This window comes from Puntigrus tetrazona, chromosome 17 (genome assembly GCF_018831695.1).
Source record: "Puntigrus tetrazona isolate hp1 chromosome 17, ASM1883169v1, whole genome shotgun sequence".
Classification (NCBI taxonomy): Eukaryota; Metazoa; Chordata; class Actinopteri; order Cypriniformes; family Cyprinidae; genus Puntigrus; species Puntigrus tetrazona.
In genome coordinates this window covers 9,988,734-10,003,333 of record NC_056715.1, presented here as the reverse complement: position 1 = coordinate 10,003,333, position 14,600 = coordinate 9,988,734, and the positions used below count along the sequence as shown (strand labels likewise).

At 36.0% G+C, this 14,600-nt stretch overlaps 1 protein-coding gene across 2 annotated transcripts in view; it reads right to left on the bottom strand.

Moving 5' to 3' along the window:
* rps6ka1 (ribosomal protein S6 kinase a, polypeptide 1) overlaps positions 1-14,600 on the bottom strand; it is a 48,491-nt gene that overhangs the window by 23,411 nt on the left and 10,480 nt on the right. The gene's annotated exons all lie outside the window — the stretch shown is intronic.

Sequence of the window (14,600 nt, the reverse complement as noted above, 5' to 3'; positions counted from 1 at the left end):
ATTGTAATGAATAATATATAAAATCAACACAATAAATTCATTACGCGCCTTTGGGAATATTTAAGACAAGTTGGGGGTTCGGACACAAAAATGATCACTTATTAAAGGAATAGTTCTCTTAAAATTGAAAATCGTCACTTACTTGGCCTCAGGTCATCTTTCTTTCACAGAACTGAAAATGCTGTTAAGCAGAGTGACCAGACTGCTCTTTTCCTTTTATTGGAAATCAATGGGAACCTAGGCTGCTGAGCTCCAAAAGGAACAAACTAAACAAATGCCAGGTCCACAGTCAATTTTCTGAACTCATATGATAATATCATATAAAAAAAACATCCAGAAATGTAAGATATTATTTGTTAAAAATCTTCCTCTCAGATCTGATTGAACCTCAAGACTCAAGAGTAACCCGGACATTCTTCATATAACGTCTCCTTTTGTGTTTTACACACAAAAAAACAACTTCAGGAGACTTCAAGATCCTTTGGCTGAAGTTGCAAAGCTCGAATCATAGATCATAACCTGATGTGTTCAATCCCTGGCCTGCAAATTTGACCAGACTATCAGCAGTTACAGCAGATCACACAGATTAAGCGGATAATCAACATGAAATCTATTTAAGGTCTGTTAGTCTAAATCCACTGCTGGCTGAGCCATCATTAGCTGATGGGGCTGAAGTGTTTTCTCCCTGCAGTAGTCCAGTCAAAGCCAAATTTTCACAAGAAATCTCAGCGTAAACATATTAATGTTTTATTAAGACGCGGCCCTAGCCATGACAGTAAGTCGTGTAATAAACCAATATCACAAAATAACTCAAAGAGAATATTTAAACAGTGTAAGAAGCTGTGTGAAAAAAAAGAAAAGATAACTAGGCTACTGGAGAGAGCAAGAAAGGAAGTGATGAAGCAACAGAGTGTTTCCCTTGCTTTGTGGACATCAATAGGTGGATGATTCTCTTTATTGACTCGGTGTCTGTGTGAATCACAAAGAATAGTGAAGAACATTACATGCAAACAGGATGAGAGCTAACACAGACGTACAACTTTTTAATCACTTTTCTCTTCATCAAACATTTGGAAGGGATGGAATCACTTGGTTTTGAATGAAAATTTGACTTCATGAGGTTTTTTAACATTATTAGGAGTTCCCCTGGCCTGCATACGGTCCCCCAGTTGCTAGAATAGGTGTAAACTGAGCCCTGGGTATCCTGCTTCGCTTTAGAGAAAATGAGAGCTCAGATGGCCCAATCTGGAATCTTCCCTTTATGTTGTCAAACAGGGAAAGGTTACCCCCCCCTTCCTCTGCTCTGCCCGCCCAGAGAACTTAACAGACGATAGCAGATCTGCTGAACTGTAGACTCACAAGGATGGACGATCTGACATGATTGTTACTATTAGGGTGAATAAGATCTCATGTGTATAATAAGGACAAACTCACTGTGTCTATCTATCTATCTAGTCATGATGTTGTTCAGTTTCATCAAGCAACAAATTTTACAGCTACGTTATTATTCTAGCTAACGTTACAGCTAGTCACTAGTTTAGCTAATCATGGCCAATGCAAAACGAAAAACACGATTATATATATAAATCTTTAATTTGTTGTTTTGCACACATGCACACAGACAAATAACAGTCATGGGATGCAATTAAACTTTAGATGCACCCAAAACAACAAAAGACAATACTTTTTTTTTTACCTTTTTTTTGATAAAGAAGTGTGCAAACTAAAGCATTTTTTACAGTCTTTTCTGTCCAGTCTGCTCGTTTTATAGTGTTTTACTACAGTTGTCATAGTTTTTTTTGCATGAGATCATATTTCTAATTTGAAGCTGTATTATGTCAATTCTGGCACCCAACATCACAAGAAGAAGATATTTTGAGCTCCTTATGTACCCGAATCTGTGTTGTTTTGAAAAAGCAGCCTCAGTCTTCCCTTTGTTTTGCGTCCAGCTAGCACTGTGACGACCTTGTGACATTGTTAAATTTGATTGGCCTGCTCATGCATCACTCAGAAAGAAAACAGGCCAATCAGAAGAGAGGCTAATGAATAGCAATTAAACAGGACAAAATCGACACATATTGATGTTTTTTGTGACTTATACCAACAATATACATACTTAAGGACATCAACACCTAAAATAAACCTCAAAAAGATGCATGACATGTAACCTTTAAACAATGTGTAAAATATAGTATGAAATGCTAGTAAATGAATGACTGAAGAGGAGAGGTTTCCTGTTAGTGATCTCTTGAGTCATGTTGAGGTTTTAACGAATGAGTTCTTATTAGCAGACACTTTCACATTTTCATTACTTTTATTCACTTGACAGTAATGTTCAAAAGTTTGGGGGTCAGCAAATTTTTTTTTTTTTTTTTTTTTATTTTGTATTTGTATTAAATGGGCCAAAGATTATAAACTCACTGTATAGACACACTGTTACAATATTTCAATTTCAAATAAACTATATTAATTTTCAAAAATCTACATTACTCAACACAACTGTTTAAATACTGATGAAGCCATGGCTGCTGAAAATTCAGTTTTGCTATCACAGAAACACACTTTCAAATACATTAAATCAGACATTTTCAATTGCAGTACCTCTCAATACTGATGTTTTGCTGAATTTTGAATCAAATAAATTCACCCGGGGTGAGTATAAGAAACACAGTATAGGTACATATAATTCCACTTTGTATGTTCTCTGAGAATCAAACCTATCATGCTGGAGTTTGTTAACATTCAGCAGTACGGCTGAGCTACAGGAGCTACCAATTAGATTTATGAAGTCAAACACAATATAAATTAATAATGATGTTCCTCAAATAACTACATTGACTGCCCTAACCTTTTCTCCCTTTCTATTAATTTGCTTCCAACTCCTCCTCCGTCTAAATCAACTTAAAACCCATGAGGGAAATGTGCTAAAATGAGAAAAGTGATAGTAGGAGTGAGAAGTGTGTTTGAAAGGCAATCGGATTAGTTCACTCAAGTATTCTGCACTGCAGTCAGACAGATTAACCGAAGCGCACGCTGCTGTGATGTCACACGAGATGATGTCATCCTGCTGGGAGAGAGGCAGAAATCCTCGCTCGGCTCTGATGATATGGGTAAAATGTGCCAGCAATTTTGCCGCAGTGCATAAGAAGGGAAAAGATGCCAGTCTATTAAAAGAACACAGTCCAAAGAGCAAGAAACAACACAAACGGTTCAAAAAAAAAACAACAACATGTAAGAGAATAAAGAGCAGATCATATTTTTCCTGTGCTCGCAGTGCTGAGTAAGAGTACAGAAGTCCCTCGTGCCGAAACCTGTCTAAAATGACTCAGTTTGAGAGCAGAGCATGTGCAGGTGTCAGCACATCACTGCTGGTGTCCTGGATCAGCAACAATATGAATGGACACTGAGCCAAGCCGCGCAACACAAGAAAACATGTCAACGCAAGCTAGTGCAAACACCTCGACAGGGATTTCTTCAACTGTAGGCCCTTTTAGCCTGCGTACTAAGTGTGTTTTAAGAGTTTATTTTCCATTTTTCACACTAGTTTATTGAATTCGTACATCAAAAAATGCATATACAGAGCATGAGTGCTTTCCACTTTTTTTTGCCACTTATACTGTAATGATGATTAGTAATGTTAATAAACAGAATACAATTTTTTTTTTTTTTTTAAATGTGTCTAGGGGCATTTGGGGAACTGCAGAATATAGTATGCAAGCATTTGAAATGAATTTCTGCCTATCGGTGACTACTGAAAATGCCTCCAATTGTTTACTGCATTCATATGCTCAACAGAAATAGTAATACATTTTAATTTAGCACAGGAATCATACAGTATTTGATTCAATAGTTCTGAGATATTTTGCATCCATTTCTTTCACTTTGCTCTCATATCTTGAACATATTTGCTCTGTCATCAATAATATCGGACCCTGATTTGCACTGATGTTATATATGTACTTTCTGCAATCTAACTGACAGAAAACCATTATAGCGACAAAGACTTTTACTACTTGAGAAATGCAATAGCTGTGGGTTTATTTGATTTCTGCACACAAACTTGAGGCATCTTATGATTGTGTAAAACCTCAATCAAATAGAGAGCAATACACACAACAAGCACTGCTCTAAAATTCATTTAACACATCACTTTTAGCATGCATGTGTGTGCAAGCTTGAGAAATGTATAGATGAAGGAGCATAATTCAGAGTGAGAGTCAAAGACTCATGAGAGACATAAAAGAACAGCGTTCGAGTGCTGCAGTCAGATCTTCCACAGATGAAATGTCTGTGACGATAAAAGATCTCCCACAACACCTCTACAAATAAGAACAGTATGACCTAATTCATTTCATATTTTGGATCGAATCGACTGACTGGAGTCAGAATAATACGGCACATATTCAACCACTTACAAAAAAAAATGTACGGCTTACATGATGTGCAGCGAGAGCATTAATGCTGGCTCTGATGATGCTTTGGTTCTGTGCAAATTAAAGCCATTATTTTTACCATAATACAAAGATACAAATTAATTCTATAAAACTGACGGTAAAGATGGGTGTTACAAAAGATTTTAATTTTTAATATAAACTACATTTTAAGACAGAAAAGTAATTTCAACTTTTTGAAGAGTAATGTACTGTATGCTTTATCATTATTATTATTTTTTTTTTATTATATTTGTTTATAATTTCTGGTTCTATATTGATTGAACCATTTGTTTTGCAGCAGTAATTCATATCTAAATATATTTGATGTAACAGCGCTACCTTCGTGCAGCATTAATGCAGAATTAAAATCAAAAAGTAGAAATAAAACATGAAAATCTTGATGGTTACTGCCCTTCCCCGAAGGCTGGAAAAATAAACCTGATGACATCTGTCTACTGTTAACATCTCTTTTCTTCCTTAAATCCCATTAAAGAACAATCCCTCTTTCTGTTCATGTCTCAGGCTGTCTTTCGGAGCAGGACCTGTGAGTTTGCTCTCCTTGGATGGAGTTGATGATGCTGGAATGTAAAACATCTCCTCCCAAAGGCAAGTCCGAGCAGATTCTGTTAAACAGAGCATGATCACATATACATACAGACTGTCCTGTAGTCACAGCACAGGATATGAACACAGACCGCTTGGGGGTCCTTTCAAAGTGGATCATAATTGCAACAGGAACACACACACACACACACAGAGTGTGAGGATGGCAGGCGATTTGTCATTTTCAAGGGAGCGATTACTCAGACTGAGTGAGTGAGTGTGACCTGTACTCACAGCGAACGTACAAACACACACACACAGAGCATTAACTTACTCTACTCAACCCCTTGGCTTGCCTGCAGTGTCACCATGGTTACACATCACCATGGTTACACAACATATACATACACTATTATAGACCCAATCCACAAATACATAAAATGCTCTGCCCACATTCCAGCTCGACTTCAATATGCAAGGTCTATAGTTCTGCTATAAACAGAAACATGTTCCTGTAGTGCTGCTTCCGAAGACAGAATTATTTTATGAAATATTATTCATATGAAAATGCACTACGCTACATGATATTCACACGATACTTCAACTATGCAGAAGCACTTCCTCCAGGGAGGCAGTACCTCGTTAAAATATTGGATGAAAAAAATATCTGTAGAACAAAAATTAAAGCGTATAATATGTTACAAAACATAACATTTAAAAGTATATAAATCGCTCATTTATCGAAAGTAATGCTCCTCAAACAGTGATACCAGCAGGTAAAGTGACAGCAGTAGCCTGTGTCTCTCTCACCTCTCAGACCGTCCTAAGTGTGGGGTGGGTTTAGACTGAGAATGAATGATGAAAAGTCACATGAGGACATGATTGGATGTGACTGCTTATGATGGGTCGTGTGTTCAAGCAACATATTATGGTGTTAATGAAAAGACTCATTTAAAAATGTAAACATCTTACACACTTGGACATAACCACTTTGTTACATAGACTTAATATAACAAAACAATCTGTGGGAATTTTTGTTGAGTAGTCAGCTTGGTCAAATATAAAGTATATCACCACATCTGTGACCAGTCTTTACAGTATTCCAGATGGTTGAAAAAAAAGGACATTTATTTAAATATTTATTATTTCGAAATAAATGTAAAATGCTTAAAAACACTGACAATATGAGATTCATAATTGTCTTATATTGATTGCATCGTTATTGTAAAAATATACAATTATTTTTTTTTAAATAATGTTAATTTAAACCAACAAAATGTGACGGGCACAAAACTGACATTTGGAGGACGAGTATAAAGGCTACGACGAAGACGACGACAACTTTCAAAACACCACCACACACACACACCACTGTTACAGTGGTACAAGAAGTTTCACTGACGATATCCTTATATTAACACCTGGTATTTTTTATGATGATTCCTGACCCCCTAGAATATTAACTGTAGCTATGCATTTTTCATGCATGTATAATGACCCACTGACACTGTGAAACATTAAAACTAATTTAAATGTGTCAAATGTTAATATATGGGAATATATTATTATAATAATAATTTCCATATTATATAACAGGTTTGAAAAACTGCAGTGTGCTACACCTGAAAGGAGATTCTGTGGAGTAAGGTAAGAAATAGCACATTTTTTTCTTTAATGCCATAAACAGAGCTGTGTCATACACACTTGTTAAATCAAAATTTTCCAGGTTTTAAGTGCTAAAATCAGATCCCTGGTGCATCTACCAACCAAAAAAACAGGAAAAAGTTTAACCCAGTAACTTTGTATTAGTAAGCCTTTTTCTGCAAGCCTTTGAAAAGAAATGAGAGCATCTGATCTCGCTCCCCTTGCCGCACAGATCTAATATAAACGTGTCCTTTATTTCCCAGCCGTTTACTTTCACAGACATAATTAACTGACTGTTTTTGTAACTTGTGTGTTTTAAAATGTAAACTTGTGTGTGAATGAGAACTTAGTTTAGTACCCGCATGCCTTTAGCAGACACTTTCTGTCTGTGTCCTCCAAATGCAAGATTTCAATGCGATAAACATGACAATAAGAATCGAAACAGATTTCTTTAGCACGTACAAGATATAATGGCGCAGATGTATTCTGAAAAAGGGGGTGGGGAGTAGCAGCTCATGTGCATTTAAAAAGACAGGCATAAAATTCAGGACAGTTCATAAATAAATACAAGACAAAACCCCCAACATTCAGGAGACTGGTTGCCAGGTATAGGTTTTGAAGATAACAAGCTATTGCTCACATATGCTAATACAGGACAGTCAGTTAACAGTTGAGGGCATGGGCCTGAAAAATAAGACATCTTGATAATTCAAAATGTTTAGGTTTTCGTGGAGGATAAAAAAAATTTATATAAAAAAAAAAAAAATCATCTTACTTATTGGCACAGTCATGTTTTTTGGACATCCATCATGATAAAAGAAGGTAACGTGATACCATGACTAAAAAGAATTCTACATCTCCATCACTATACTTAGTGCTTCCAAGTATAAAAAAAAAATAAAAATTACTAAACATTTCCAGAATACTGAACTATCTTTCACTATTAATGAGAGGTAGCCCTTGATGTCCACTTAAGCCTGGCTGTGATTTGTGAGTCGGTGCAGCAGAAACCCAAACAGAAGCTTTAATTACACCGATCATGAGAAACACACTCTCACCCACAGACCGGGGTTCAAACACGCTACAGGCTAAGGGCATCAGATAACATCAGTGCCGGGGAGCGACACAAAGTGACCGGGACTGCTGAAAAATTGATGAGCAAGCACAAGAGTTCCTCTTCAGGGAGGATGACCTCAAAGAGATTTCACTCAGATGCTGAAAGTGATATCAAATACTCTCTTTAAAAACACACACACACCCCCACTTCTCAAAGACACGCATGCAGACTTCTATAACACACTAGGCTTAAACATAGACGTGTACACTCTAACTCTATGGTGTGCAAAGCACCCCAGCTGTGCCGATCGAACCTAAAAGGCCATTATCTAGCATAAGAGCGCATACTAATCAAATTCACACCAATGGAAAAGACATTATTGCTCCCCCCAACCCCAGCCCCATTCCCTTCCACTGAGAGTGCGCACACACGCACAAACACACACACAGACTCAGTTTCACTTATTTGAAATATTTCTCCCCCCATTTCACACAGGTCCTAAGTTGAATACCACCTATATCATGAATTTCACAGCACTGGGAGACAGTTCACCCAAAAATGAACAGTGTGTCCTCATCATTTACTCAGCCTGTTGCTTCAAACCTGCATGAACAACTTTTCTGCTGAACACAAAATGAGATGTTTAGTAGAAATGTCCAAGTTGCTTACACATAGACAGCAAATATGATACATATCTACGATAGGATCATAGATTCCAAGCTCAGAAATGTTAATTATTCCACACAATGAAAGTATTTCTTGACAACAGAAAAATCTTTTTATATATTAAATAGTGCTGCTCAAAAGTTGGGGATCAGAAATTAACTTCATTCAGCAATTTTGCATTAAATCAAAAAGTAATAGAAGACAAATATATAATGTGGTTTCCACAAAAATATAAAGCAACACAACTGTTTTAAACACACAGAAATGTTTTGAAAATTTTGAATCAGAATTATTTTTACGTTTTTACACTTTCATCGCAATAATAAATTATTTAAAACCAATAAAATAAACACATATTAAAATATAATATTTCACAATATTATTTTTAGTTTTATTATTATTATTTTTACATCACAAATGCAGCCTTGGTGAAGTTCTTTCTATATAGTTCTTTCAAAAATGCAGAAACATGTTTCCAAAACCAATCTTTTGAACAGGAGTGTACACACACACAAAAATGGACAAATAAAGAACGGCATACCGTGTGTGTGTGTGTGTGTGTGTGTGTGTGTGCGTAGGTTAAGGAGCATAGTTAGTCGCGTGTGATTAAAAGCCCAATGTTCAGTCGTAGAAGCATAATCGCTTCTATTAAATATTAAAGTCTTCATAGAGCCATGCAGTGTTTACGCTCAGTTCAGGCAAGGTTCAGCACAAAACAAAAACCAGACATCTAGAGGGACCACATATAGTTTCAACAGACACAAAAAAAATCTGGGTTTTGCTCGACAAACGATTTCACTTCATGGAAGTTTTAAATTGTAATTGAATTCTATTTTTTGTCTTTAGCTGGCAAACATATTGTAAGAGTTTGAAAATGATTATACTGTTGTTGTTTATATCATTATGCACATTGAGCGTGTTTATATCAGAAGACAACCTCTCATGTTAACACAACCACTCTCTCACACACACGCAAGCAATTTTGATGGCAAGACTCCATTCGCTCTCATTAGTGCCAATAGTTAGTATTTATGAACATGCGTTCATTAAAAACCTTTTACTCCAACTCTGACAACTGACAATGAGCCGCAATGTTTCGCTGAACACGCTTGCTTCTCTATCTCTCTCTTTTTAATGCATCGATATCTCATGCTGTTGCCATGCCGATTATGAAACACCATGACAACAAGGTCAATATAGTCAGCAAAGCGGTACACAGCGAACACACAACAGGGGCAACATTCATCAATTTAACATTTTATAACAAACAGGACAACACATCACATGAACATCAATTATGGAGGACACAAACACAATCACATGACTATGTCGAGGGACTCTAAAATCCAGCAAAATAGCACAAGTAGGACTATGTGCGAAGGCAAGCAAGAAAATCCTAACATGCAGATCTTTAAGTGCTGAAACAAACGTACAAAAAATATTTTGGATGAACATTCCCTCCATATTTCCCAATTTACGCGTCCAACAACATGCGTGTTAATATTTGTTTCTTTTTCTCTCGCTCTCTAGACAATAAGCAGCAGCACTTCTGACAGCACTTTATAGACAAAACAAATGACTGAAGACTCCCCGAAGGGCGTTCCTGCTCTTAGAAACTGAGGAACAGAACAGAACAGAAGACAGAACAGCTCGGACTTTTTAAAACAAACTTCAGCAAATACACTCACAGAAAGAGCAGCCAAGAGGACTGAACTCTACCACGAGGCCAGATGAGAAGCTTAATACATCCATCAGATGAAATTGACTCGTAGTTTAGTACTTCTGCTGCTCTCTAGAGCTGAACTGTCTCATACAAGACCAATTTCTCGCTTTCAATTTTAACATGAGTCTTTGATTCTGTTCCAATTTCTAAGGCAGCTCTGGAAATGACTCCCTAAATTGGCAAAAGACACTAGCAGAAATGTTCAAAACCTGAGTGATAAGAGAGGAGAGGTCTGTCTTTCATCACTGGAGCAGTGAAGATGAAAACAGAAAAATTAGGTATACTAGTAAACGAATAGCCTCCTGATAAGATGATGTTTACCAGAAAAAAAACAAAAACAAATCATGTTGTTAGGTTTTGCATTGCATGGTATATATTTTGTGCTATCAACGTGATTATTTTGGCCGGGAAAAGAGAAAAACCGGGGAGGATATGACAAATTTAATCCAGGCATGAGGAACCACCCTTTAACAAAACGATCACAGGAGCTGAAGCATGTTTTGACTAGAGAGCACAAGCCTTGGAAAATATTTACTAATTACAAAAAAATGAGCTTTAGATTAGCTGACTGTAAAACCGTACATACACGTTCTGCTCAAATGAGAACACTTCTATATACCCAGGAAACTATGTAATGGTTAGAGTCATTGCCATTAATTGTCCACTATCAAGCTAATGGAAGAGGATCATTGTTTTCCACTTTATATCAAAATGACTAGATGTAATGGAGCCAATGTACACAGTGTGCTTGAGACAATTATAAAGCAAAAACCTTAATTTATTAAAATGAGTATGAAATGTTTGTGCGCAGTTTTGCAGCCAGAATCAATCAAATTTAATCTTGCATACATTTTATTAAAACTATATTCTCAGATGAGGTATATTTTTATTTAGGTGAAGGCTTTTAGTTCTGTTAGAAAAAATGTAATGTGAAGTCAATTTGCTTTTATAACAACTTTTGTATAATCATTTAGCTTTCATTTTTTCGAATGGCATACAAATTAACCATGGAAACTTACAAAACTATTGCAATGAAGTTCAGCCTAAGAATAGCATGATGTTGCCTACAAAAACCCTTAGGGCAGATGAGGCTCACCATATGCGAAGATGGGATCTGACAGTCACCACAGCCAATTTGTGCCAAAGCTCACACTGGAAAGTGATGCAAGGTTTTGAACTCTGTGTGCATTTGGTTCAGAAGACACCAGAAAGGCAATCTGTCTTTTATATCTTATGTTTCACTAAAATGGCAAACCTGGGGCAGAAAATAACTAGGGCCGACTAATGTAATAATTCAAGTTAAAAATGTGAACAACAACAACAATAATAAAAAGATAAAATTTTAAATTACAAATCAAAACAATTTAAGAGAGCAAAGTTACAGGTCCACAGGTCCAAAAAACGTTTTTAATATAAAGAATGAAATATTACATAACAGAACTGTATAAAGTAATACAACAAGGAAGTGCATCTTTAATTTTTAAAACTGTAGAAATACATGAAAAAAAATTGGGATGGTTAAAGACAAAGGAAGTCAGAGATGATGAGAAACTAAAAAGGTAAGGAAGTGAGGAGTTGAAAAATGACATGAAATAGAGATGATAAGGTTTCATTAAATTCTCTGTTCTTATCACCTAAGACTGTCGCTTGTGGCTCTGAAATGTCATGCTTGACTTGGCTCAACTAAAGACCCAGGCTGACAGAAATTCCTGGACAAGCAGTTATTTATTCCTGCTCGCTCTCGCTGGGGAGGATGGAGGAGAACTGAGGTATTATTAGCAACATTCATCCACAGTATTGATCCTGAAGCTTGGGTCCTACAGCTGAAGACATGCAAAAAAGGCTTTAGATCTACTTCAAGTGGGCATGTTGAAAAAATAAATTTAAAAAAATAAAAGTGATTTACTCACCCTCAAGGCATCCTAGGTGTATATGCCTATGACTTCCTTCTTTCAGATGAATCAAATAAAAAGGTATATAAAAAAAAATTGTCCTGCCTTTTTCAAGCGTTATCATTTTGACTGTTCCAGCAAATGAAGTAGGATGTATGCATTTGTCAATAATCACGCAACGCCGAGGTCCTACGTCATCTACGAGTTCCCCCCATCCCCCCGGAACCATGTGAGACACGTTTTTTTTTATGGATGTGCGCACTTTATTTAAAGCGTTTTGGACTGTTGTCACCCACTGCAATAATACAGCTTAGAAGAGCCAGGACAATTTTTAACAACTCTGATTGGATTCGTCTGAAAGAAGAAAGTAATATATACCAAGGATGCCTCGAGGGTGGGTAGATCACAGGCTAACTACTATCCCCGAAAAATTATGTTTTTAAACAGGTTTCCACAAACACTCCAGCCCCCAAATACATGCCATTGGTTGAGGCGCTATTGCTGTGCCACGTTATTTGTGATGTTCATAAACAGCAAGTGTTTATACTTTTCATTGTTTAATTGCAGATCTATATGGCATTTTAAACTGGGAAAGAAAAGGATTTTAACACTGAAAAATACACACTTAAAGCTTTAACAAGGGCAAATAATATCAACACACTGGGGAGATAAAACACTGAGTGAGAGTGAAATAAAGGGCAACAGGATTCGCCTCATTAGCTGTTCCTGTTCTTTTTTCATAATTGACCTCATCCATCTATCTCTTCAACACTTGTTCCCACTCACAAATCATTATATTACACCTAGACATGGTGTTCCCATATAATGAAGAAAAGGATGCTTCAAAATAGCTGCACTAAGAGACTAAAGACAAAGTCCTCGACAGGCGGACATCCATTTATTTATCCACATGACCCAATTCAAAACTAGACAACAGGGACAAGCGATAGGAGTAGAGGACTTTTGAAGTGTTCACAGTAAATCTGCCATAATGTCTGTTTTTGTTTGTATTTTGCCTCAGATCAAATAGCTGTATTGTCATGCCAGCTCTGTCCTTTCAAACAGATTGACTTTGCTGTATTTATGACGACCATAGATCGCATCTAAGTTCATCACCAGTTAAATGACCCTCACCAACGACCCTTTGCTGACGTACAATGAAATAAAAACTTGTGTGATTTATGTTAAGTGTTTACAACAACAACAACCAATCAGCATGTATCGAGGGAACCAGTGACAGATCGTGAGCTGGTGATTCGGCCAGCAGTAATGGACTCATGAATCATGGGCTCAGACTATCAGTGGTACTGCTATGTGTTGCTATATGCTGCGTTAGTTCTCAAAAAGATAACCAGAACAAATATCACACTTAAAAGAAATAAGACTGTATATTTAGACCCTAATCTACTTTTAGAACCTTTTTAAGATTTAACTTGACATTATTTACACAGATACCACCTGAAATTTTATTTTCATTACTATAATGTAAAAATAGTAATAAAGCAACTGTAAATAATAATGATAAAAATTAAATAAAAATTGACCCACACCCAAGTTTTTCAAAAAAAAAAAAAAAAAAATTTGATATACAAATAACAAACTGTGTATGATGATGAAATATTTCAAAATGCTTTTTCATAAATTTAAACACCATATACATTTTTTATCAAATTAAATCTATGACAGTAATAATATAATAATAATAATAACCATAATGGCGATAAGTTATAAAATGTTTAAAAGCAAGGTCTGGAATTTAAAGACAAGTAAAAGCCACAATGTAAAAAATCTTAACGGTCCTTAGCTTAAACAGGCTTAAATGTTTAAATTATCATGAAAATCCAACAAAACATAAATTACTATTTGTGAGCCTGGACTACAAGAAGTGTCCAGTCTAAAATGTTTTCAAAACTGGCATTTATAAATCTAAAACTAAACCTCAAAACTAAATAAATAGGACCTTTGACAGGATAGGACCATTTTTAGCAGAGATACTACTATTCAAAATGTGAAAAAGAATCTAAACATTGAGAAAAATCGCCTTTAAAGTTGTCCAATTATGTCCTTAGGAATTCATATTATTAATCAAAAAGTTTTGAAATATTTACAGTAAATATCTAGTAAAGGAAAATGATCTTTACTTAATATCCTTTTTAAAATCGATAATTTTGACCCATACAATGTATTTTGGCAGTTTCTACAAACGTGACCCTGGAGCACAAAACCAGTCACAAGTAGCTCTGGTACGTTTATGCAAAATAACTTCAAGAAATACAACCAATTTAGGTACTGCAGTGGCATATTCATACAAATGCTAATTAGTTACATGATCAATAATTAGCCAACGGTTGATTGGCTATAGACTTGACTACTTAAATGCTATGCGTAATAATCAAAAATAATATTTAATCATTCACTGATAACAGAAACTCATTAAACTTTCGCTCAAGTGAGGTCATTTTGTCTTTGGACAGACTAAATTAAAGGTCCAAAAATATTCAGCCGCAGTCTCTGAGGTATTAAGCATTACAGGACCTTGACTGAGCTGTACTGCAGTTTTGAGGTGAGCTCACTGTTCAGAAAGACAGAAAAAAGTGAAAGCTGTGGGAGGAGACAAGCTGTCTCTCTGTCCATCACATCAG